At 41.6% G+C, this 8,025-nt stretch overlaps 1 long non-coding RNA gene across 1 annotated transcript; it reads right to left on the bottom strand.

Moving 5' to 3' along the window:
• Window positions 1-93: 93 nt before the first annotated feature.
• LOC109964353 (uncharacterized) lies at window positions 94-1,346 on the bottom strand. Its single transcript, XR_002275497.1, has 3 exons — window positions 1,213-1,346; window positions 802-999; window positions 94-656 (listed from the first exon to the last, which is right to left on the bottom strand). It is a non-coding gene; the product is annotated as an uncharacterized LOC109964353 (long non-coding RNA).
• Between the last annotated feature and the right edge of the window lie 6,679 nt (window positions 1,347-8,025).

The raw sequence follows: 8,025 nt of genomic DNA, 5'->3' as shown, positions 1-8,025 counted from the left end.
CAATATGTCCCTAATATTAATATAGTGAAAAAGCATCAAGCCATCCCAAAATTCCGTCTATAGTGGTACTTGCTCAAAAAAAAAATACATTTTGGTTTTATCATATTGCCTCGCCTGCCTAGAACAGAACATCATATGAACTTCATGTCATAAATTTACGAACTCTTCATAAAAACAAAAGCTTGACTATTTCCTAAAACCTCTTTGATCGATGAAGCAGTATGCCATCTTTCATCACCAAACTCAAGTAGTCCCTGCCTCTCAACAAGAACTCTGCACTTTGTGCCCAATTCAAAGAACCCAAGGGAGCTTTAAACCCTTTGGCATGGGGATTGCAGCTGTTCATCATGTCGAAGAGCCTGTCAATTATCTTAAAAAGCAAACGTCCTCATTAATAGAATCATAATAAACATGTTTCAATGTATGCACAAAACTGTGAACATGAGTCTGTCTGAAAGAGTGACAAGAGTTTGGGAGGTGGAGGAACTGAATGGGTTTGAATATAACCAGCGTCATGATGCTCACAGCTGTTTGAGTTATAGCTAGAAATTAATACTCACAACATTGAACTGTTGAACAGAAGAGTCCACTGAATACTCCATCGTCAGGCTCTGTGGAGCCTTCATTGATGTTTGAGATGGCCTGGTAACCACAGGCTAAAGTGAAGGATCAAATATTGAGATGATATCTCAGTGTAATACAAAATACAGCCTTCATATTCCTTCACATTCAGACAGGAAAAAACATTTTCAGCATGTGTGGCACTGACTTCTCTAATCCTTACAGCCTAGTACACCTTACCTTTTGGAGATGAGCTGGGAAACAGAAGACAGAAGGAATAACTCCATTTCTGATCCTAACTGTCTGACCTGTCCTGTCGAAGTCCTCCTGTCTGAAATGCTCACTGCAGAGCACAGTTCACGAGCTACTGTAGCAGAAAACCTTTCCCTTCTGAGAGCTGTTTCCCATTGCTTTCACAGCCCTTTATCTTTGGGAAACCTACACAGTATGAAAACACGTGGATAAGTAAGATAACTAACACTAATCAGAGTAATTACAGGACGGGAGACATAGCTAAAAAAGACTGCCTTGCTTGTTTGGACGCTGGATTCACCGCGGGACTTCACAGTATTATCCACAAAGTAAGCACATTCCGTTCTCAAAATAATGTTATAATGACCAAATACAATAAAATAAATAGTTAAGCCTTACTTGTGAAAGCTAATCCCATGGGCTCTGGTTTCTGCTGTCGAACGTTTAGAACAACCCCAAGCAGTACATGATTTAGGCATCTTACTTTTTGCCACTTCCAATATGGCGCCTACGGTGACGTCTGATTCAAGGCTCAACGCGGCGTCTATGTATATTATGTCTATGAGTGCAATGGTCATTTGACGCCAGTAGAGGGACACAGCACTGCATCGCCGCCACGCCTCCTCCTTCTTCTAACAGATTTCCGGCAGGCTGTTTACACCGCGAGATGCAATGCTGCCCTCCACAGGAGAGGGGGAAAGTAGCAAAATTCAGTTTCCGCTTCCAGACAGAGTTAACATCTTCATCAAATTTCTTTCACAGGCCAGCGAAGCACAAATACTTGAAGAATGCAACCGTAAGAAGTTAGAACTTATTTTATGGCAAAAAAGACTTGAAAGAAAAATGTAAAAGTCCTATATCTGTTAACTCTCTGAATATCTGCTGTCTTTCTCTTCTGTTAATATTATTTTAAAAATATGACACGCTGAACTGTCTTTATACTACAACCCTGACAAAGACCAACTGGACGTTAACCTGAGATTTTCAAACAGCTGGCTAAACCACAGTGTCCAAGTCCCAGCCTGGGTACAAGCACTTTATCCTTCCTGTAAGAGCACCCATGAGTTTTTTTTTCCATTTTAATAGATGTTTTAATAGCAAAATAGTGTCTACTTCTTCTACCACTTTTTCTGCCAGAGAGAGCCTACTGTTTTCTTCAGTCTGGTTTTCCGAGCATTCAGAACAATAGTTTGACTTGAAAGAGATTATTTTATAATTCTGTCAGCAATTTCATTTTCCTCAACCCCTCTGTGCCCTGGTACCCACCAGTAACCTACATGGTCATGGTGGGGCCCAGCTGTCCCATCTCTCAGAGCCAGTGAGCCAGCCACAGAACCAGAGCAGCTAACACTTTGGGGGGCATGGGGTTAATAAGTTCAGTCCACCACAGAGCCCATAAAACTGCCATTAGTTCAGCAGAGAAAACATACAAATGATCTGATATACAAATGTCATTCTGGATCCAAACATAAGCCGCATGTGTCCCAAACACAGTCTTCAGAGAAACGGGGTCCTTACGTGACAAGCTGCGCAAATTCTGCCTGAATCTGATTTACATAGTTGAACAGATAACTGCCTGGAAGGTGTTTTGCATGTAACTTCTCAAACAACCAAGAAAGAACAGGAGGCCATACATACCTAATCATACTATCTCATTAATACAAAGGGCTTTAAAAAAATCTGTCATTTAGTAAAAAGATATTATTGAATTTCCAGTTATTTTCGATTGTTGTGGTTGCTCAGCTATTAATAGAGACTGAGTAATCAGTGGTGCTACTGAAATCTCATATTTTAAAATCTTACATATTACCCACGATATAAGCCGATAATCTAATCTTGAACATTGATTTGTCCCTGATGAGTTGACCCATGTGCATTTTAGGGATGTAGGATTTGACATCCTCAAATATGTTATGCAGTTCAAGGCTAATTCATACTGAGTCTTTGTAGTGTTCTCTTCTGCAGTGGTGGGCAGTGCCCAATGCCTGAGCTCATTTGCATATATTAGAATAGTAGTAGATATTGAATTCACAGACCAATCATGTTTTCAAGCGCTTTTCAGATGTTTATGGCACTTTTGTGGATATACTGTTAAGGCATGTATTTTTCATAGCAGAGTATTTAACGATGACTCTTCAGCCTCCTGAATTACATGACTTATCTTATATGCCAAGAAAATGGTCAGGGTCACAAAAGGCAAAAATGGGGTCAAGGTTTTGCACTTCACAGGGGAACCAGACAAGGAAGCCCATGCTCTCTTTATTTATTTGCCACTTTCATTGAACCACTTGTAACAGCAACACAACTACTGTATACACCAAAGGAATATGTGACCAATTCACAATACAGAATTGTTCTTTATGCAGATGATTTTCATTATATTTACAGGGACCCTACAAGTCACTTTAAGAAACTTTCACCATTATTAATACATTCTCCAGGAGCTCAAATTACACATTAACCTGGAATAAATCAACCAGACCACCACTCTCTGAGGACGCCTGGGTACTCTGCAGCTCAGGACTCCTCCCTCCCACTCCACATTGGCAACATTAAATATTTAGGTATCAATATTTCCCCCAGACTGTTAGAGCTTTTTATTCTCAATTATATCCCGCTGTTAAAAAAGAAAATTATTTCTAATGCTGGTCCAACCTCCCACTCTGTTTTCAATACTTCTCACAGCACCACCAGACAAATGGTTTAAATCCCTTTTTAAAACAATGTAGTTTTTTTTAAATTTAACCAAAGGAGTCCCACTGAGGTTAACAGCCTTTTTTCAAGAGCGCCCTGATTCATTAACTTCACACTTATACTGGAAAAACAAGAAACCCAAAATCTCCCTGACAACACTACAAAAGGTGGCCTAGAAGTGCCAGACTTCCTGTATTGCTTAGCATTTCAACTACAATATTTAATGAAATGGATTCAGGATAGCTACAACAACCCATAGACAGATTTAGAACTAAATCAGTGCAAAAACATTTCATTTGCAGACCTTCCTACTTAGTCAAGAAAATGACTTATTGTAAAAATATCACAGTCTCTTCAACAGCCTTGTGGAAGGTGAACAAACTCACTAAATAAATCATCACTAACATCATATAGATACTATACACCCCAGTTTGACACAACCAAAGGAATCACTCACCTTCATCACCTGTTTCAAAGTAACCAGTTCATGTCATTCAAACATTAGTCCAGAAGTACAAAGTTGGGGAGTAACTTTAAAACACAGGTGCAACAACAATGCTCCCAGTGACTAAAGAGGAAAATAATTTAGATTGCTATTCAACCCTTACTTCTGGAGGGAAAGCGTTAATAATATCTTCTCTATGACCAACAGTACAAATGTACAGCTTAAGCAGCGCAAGACCATTCACGGGACTCACATTACCCAAGGTAAGCTGTTTAAAATGGGTTTAACAGACACTGACACCTGTTCACAGTGCACCTTGGGTAATACTGATGATTACATCCATGCCATATGGGCCTGGTAACCAGCTCACCCCCTCTGGGCAGCGGTGATAGAGAAACTCCACTATCTTGTGCTGTAGAATCCTCCATCTCCATCGCTGTGTTTGCTCAGTAATATCACAGAAGTCGACCACCTACCAATTAAATATGGAATCTGACTTCTTATTTCTCTCACCATGAAAACAATCCTTATAAACTGGAAATATGAAAAAAATTACATGCTAATCGCTAGGTGAATCTTCTTACAGAATACAGAGAAAATAACCATTCACAAGAGAAATATATGTATCAACATTTCATGAAATTTGAAGCCCATTCTAGGGCAGCACAGCAGAGTGGTGGTTAGCATTGTCGCCTCACAGCAAGTAGATTCTATGTTTAAGCCCAGGCCAACCTGGTGCCTTTCTGTGTGGAGTCTGCATATTCTCCTTGTGCCTGTGTGGGTTCTTTTCAGGTACGCTGACTTCCTCCCACAGTCCAAAGGCATGCAGCTCAGGTTGACTGGTGACTCCAAGTTGCCCGTAGGAGTGAGTGTGGATGTGTGTGGTTGTCTGTCTCTAAGTGTCAGCCCTATGATAGACAGTGCTGTGGTGGGTAAAGCAGTCGTATCCTAACCAGAAGGTTGAAGGTTTGAATCTCGGTGCCTACAGTCCACATGTTGAAGTGTCCTTGGGCAAGACACTGAACTCCCCTTTTGCCCCGATGGTTAGAGCCATCGGGTTCGAATCAGGGTTGCGTCAGGAAGGGCATCTGGCATAAAACACGTGCCAAATGTCAACATGCGAGTCGTCAGTGTGACGATTTGCTGTGGCGACCCCTAAATGGGAAAAGCCAAAAGTGACTTTCTATAGGGAGATATATCATCATCATCATCACCCCCACAATTGGAGACTGGGTACCAAGCCCCAATAACAGGCCCGGATGAGCTTGATTCAAGAGCAGGTGACCTGAGATTGAAGATCATGAGCAATGGGGTACCTAAGAAGTACAACTCACTGTCCATACCTGAGGCCTTGGATACTGCCAAGCAAAGGCTCACAGCCCTGGCCACCCAGCTGAAGAGGTACACCAGAGAAGTTGAAGCCAGAATTGTCTATTCTGTTACATTTTGTCATTTATTTTTTGTCTTTTTGTGTTTGTTGCCTATTTATTTTTACATAAAATTATTTGGGGCTGGTGGCAATAGCATTGACTTTGTAGTAAATATAATAATAATTATTATTATTATAACTATTATTGTTTTTACTAACAAGATGATAAAAATTCTTTTTTTCCACTACTTCAACTCTGTGTATTCACTGTGTATCACACTGTCTACCACAACCAACAATGCTAACAAATTATTATAATTTAGAGAATGACAATACAGTGTAGAAATTAATGTATGAGTATTACTAGCTCTGATTTTTCCTTAACATGGATATGTTTATAATCATTACATTTATTGTCTTTTCCCCCACCTGTTATCCACCACCAACTTGATCCATCCATCCATCCATCCATTTTCCTCCACTTATCCGGAACCGGGTCGCGGGGGCAGCAGTCTAAGCAAAGATGCCCAGACTTCCCTCTCTCCAGACACTTCCTCCAGCTCGAGGTGACATTCCATGTCCCCAGGGCTAGTCTCTGTGTCCAGAGAATGGGTCGTTGGGGCCCCTACCTTCGACTGCTGCTCGATCCACTGTGCACCAGCCCCTTATGGATCCTCCTGCAGGTGGTGGGCCCACGGGAGGACGTCCCCACGTCGCTCATTTGGGCTAAGCCCAGCCGGGCCCCGTGAGGGGTGGCCCGGCCACCAGGCGCTTGCATTCGACCTCCAACCCCGGGCCTGGCTCCAGGTTGGGGCCCCGGCTGTGCCATACCGGGCGACGTCACAGTCCTTGATGGAATTCTATTCATAAAGGGCTTTTTGAACTGCTCTTAGTCTGACCCGTCACCTAGGACCTGTTTGCCTTGGGAGACCCTACCAGGGACATATAGCCCCTGACAACATAGCTCCTAGGATCACTTGGGTACTCAAACCCCTCCACCACAATAAGGTGGTGGTTCAAGGAGGGGCCAACTTGATTCATTATTATATGATCACATTATTATGGTTATTATTGTTATTACTGGACCCATAATTATTAGCAAAGTATTCAGTGTTATTCTACACTCATGAAATGACAAATACTATGACTTCTGAACTGCAACACCCCCTGCTTGTCCCCCTTTTCTGTCTCTTATTATTTTTTTCCTTTTCTCCACTGTTTTTCTAATCAGTAAATGAAGAGGAGTTGTCAAAAAAGAAACTCCACCCTGTCCATGGCAGCTGAGGTTTATGACTACTGGGCACCTGGCAGTTACTCTGCACTGGGGAGGAAGGCCAGTTTACTGTCTACTTCAACCTTAATCAGGTGCCCTTCTCTGGGTCTGGGTGCTGTTTAGGTAGGGATTATGCAGTGGGTCTGCTGTCCCCTGTCTGGGCCAGGGGGCTGCTCTGAGCTGCATAACCTAACCTAGTCATAGCCCTAATAACCCTACTAGTAACTATAATAATAACTAAAAAGGACTTAATAACATAATAGTACCGCTGTCCTGGTTTACCTTATCCTGCTGTACTGCTCTGGGGTTCCCAGATGGTGACATGTCTTTTTCTTGTCTTCCATGTCCTGTCCTGTCCTGTTAACATCCTATGTTTTGAGTAAAAAAAAAAAAAAAGTGAACTGGCTCTACTCAGTTAGTGTCTGCCAGGCTCCAACAATAGACCTCTGTTGTTCTTCCAAAATGATTAAAAACATAGTGAAACACGCCTCTGTACTGGGTGACATGTTCTTTACAACATCTGAAGTAAGCAGGATTCAGTTGCAAGATGTAGTCAAGGCAATTCACTGTCGGTTTTAGCATCTGTATGGGGATTATTGAAAAATTCATATATAAAATGACTGACCTTATCCTTTAACTGTTCCTGCTGCAGTGCTACATTGAAGAGGGCACTGAAATGATTTAATATATATTAATTTATCTGACTGCAACAGTGACAGAGGAAAGCAAATTCCACTGGTACATTTTCCATTGCATTGATTTGACCCAAATCTGTTCATTCTGTTCAGATTAATTAAATGAGGCAAAGTAACACAATAAGACTTTTATCCACACATGATCTTTACAAAAGGAAGCTTTTAGAAACCATGAATCTATTTTTCTGAGTGTGACAAGCTGAAACCTGAAATGACTCCTTATGTCTGTGGAAGGCTGCTCTGAATCTTTGTGGCAAGACAAACTCTGTCCACTGACGAAAGTCACAAGCTGCAGAATAAACTAGACTGTCACATTCCACGTGTCAAAAAAGGGGTCATGTCAAAAAAAGGGGGAAAAGCACAAACTGCTGACACAGAGTTGGGGAAATACTAAAATAAAATGATATGCTGGAGCATTTAGATTACTCTTTAAGTCCCAGGTCTCAAAAAGAGATTGAGCAAAAGTACACAAAACTATGTAGATAGAGGACATGACATGCTGTCTGCTTTTATAGTTAACTGGTGTGAGTCAGATGCTGAGGAGAAGAGAAAGACTCTGGGCTGTGCAAAGTGCTTTATTTTTTCAGCTTACTTTTTCCTTATCAGGCCTGGTGACCACTTTTTCTCCCCAGGGCAAAATCAGGTGAGCGTGTGTGAGAGGAATTCCAGGAGGTTTCAGTGCAGCTCATCTCCTCAGTTCCTGCGGCTCAGTGCTGATATTTGTGAGTGGATGATG

This window comes from Monopterus albus, unplaced genomic scaffold, assembly GCF_001952655.1.
Source record: "Monopterus albus unplaced genomic scaffold, M_albus_1.0 scaffold87.1, whole genome shotgun sequence".
Lineage (NCBI taxonomy): Eukaryota > Metazoa > Chordata > Actinopteri > Synbranchiformes > Synbranchidae > Monopterus > Monopterus albus.
This window is presented reverse-complemented; position numbering and strand designations above follow the sequence as displayed.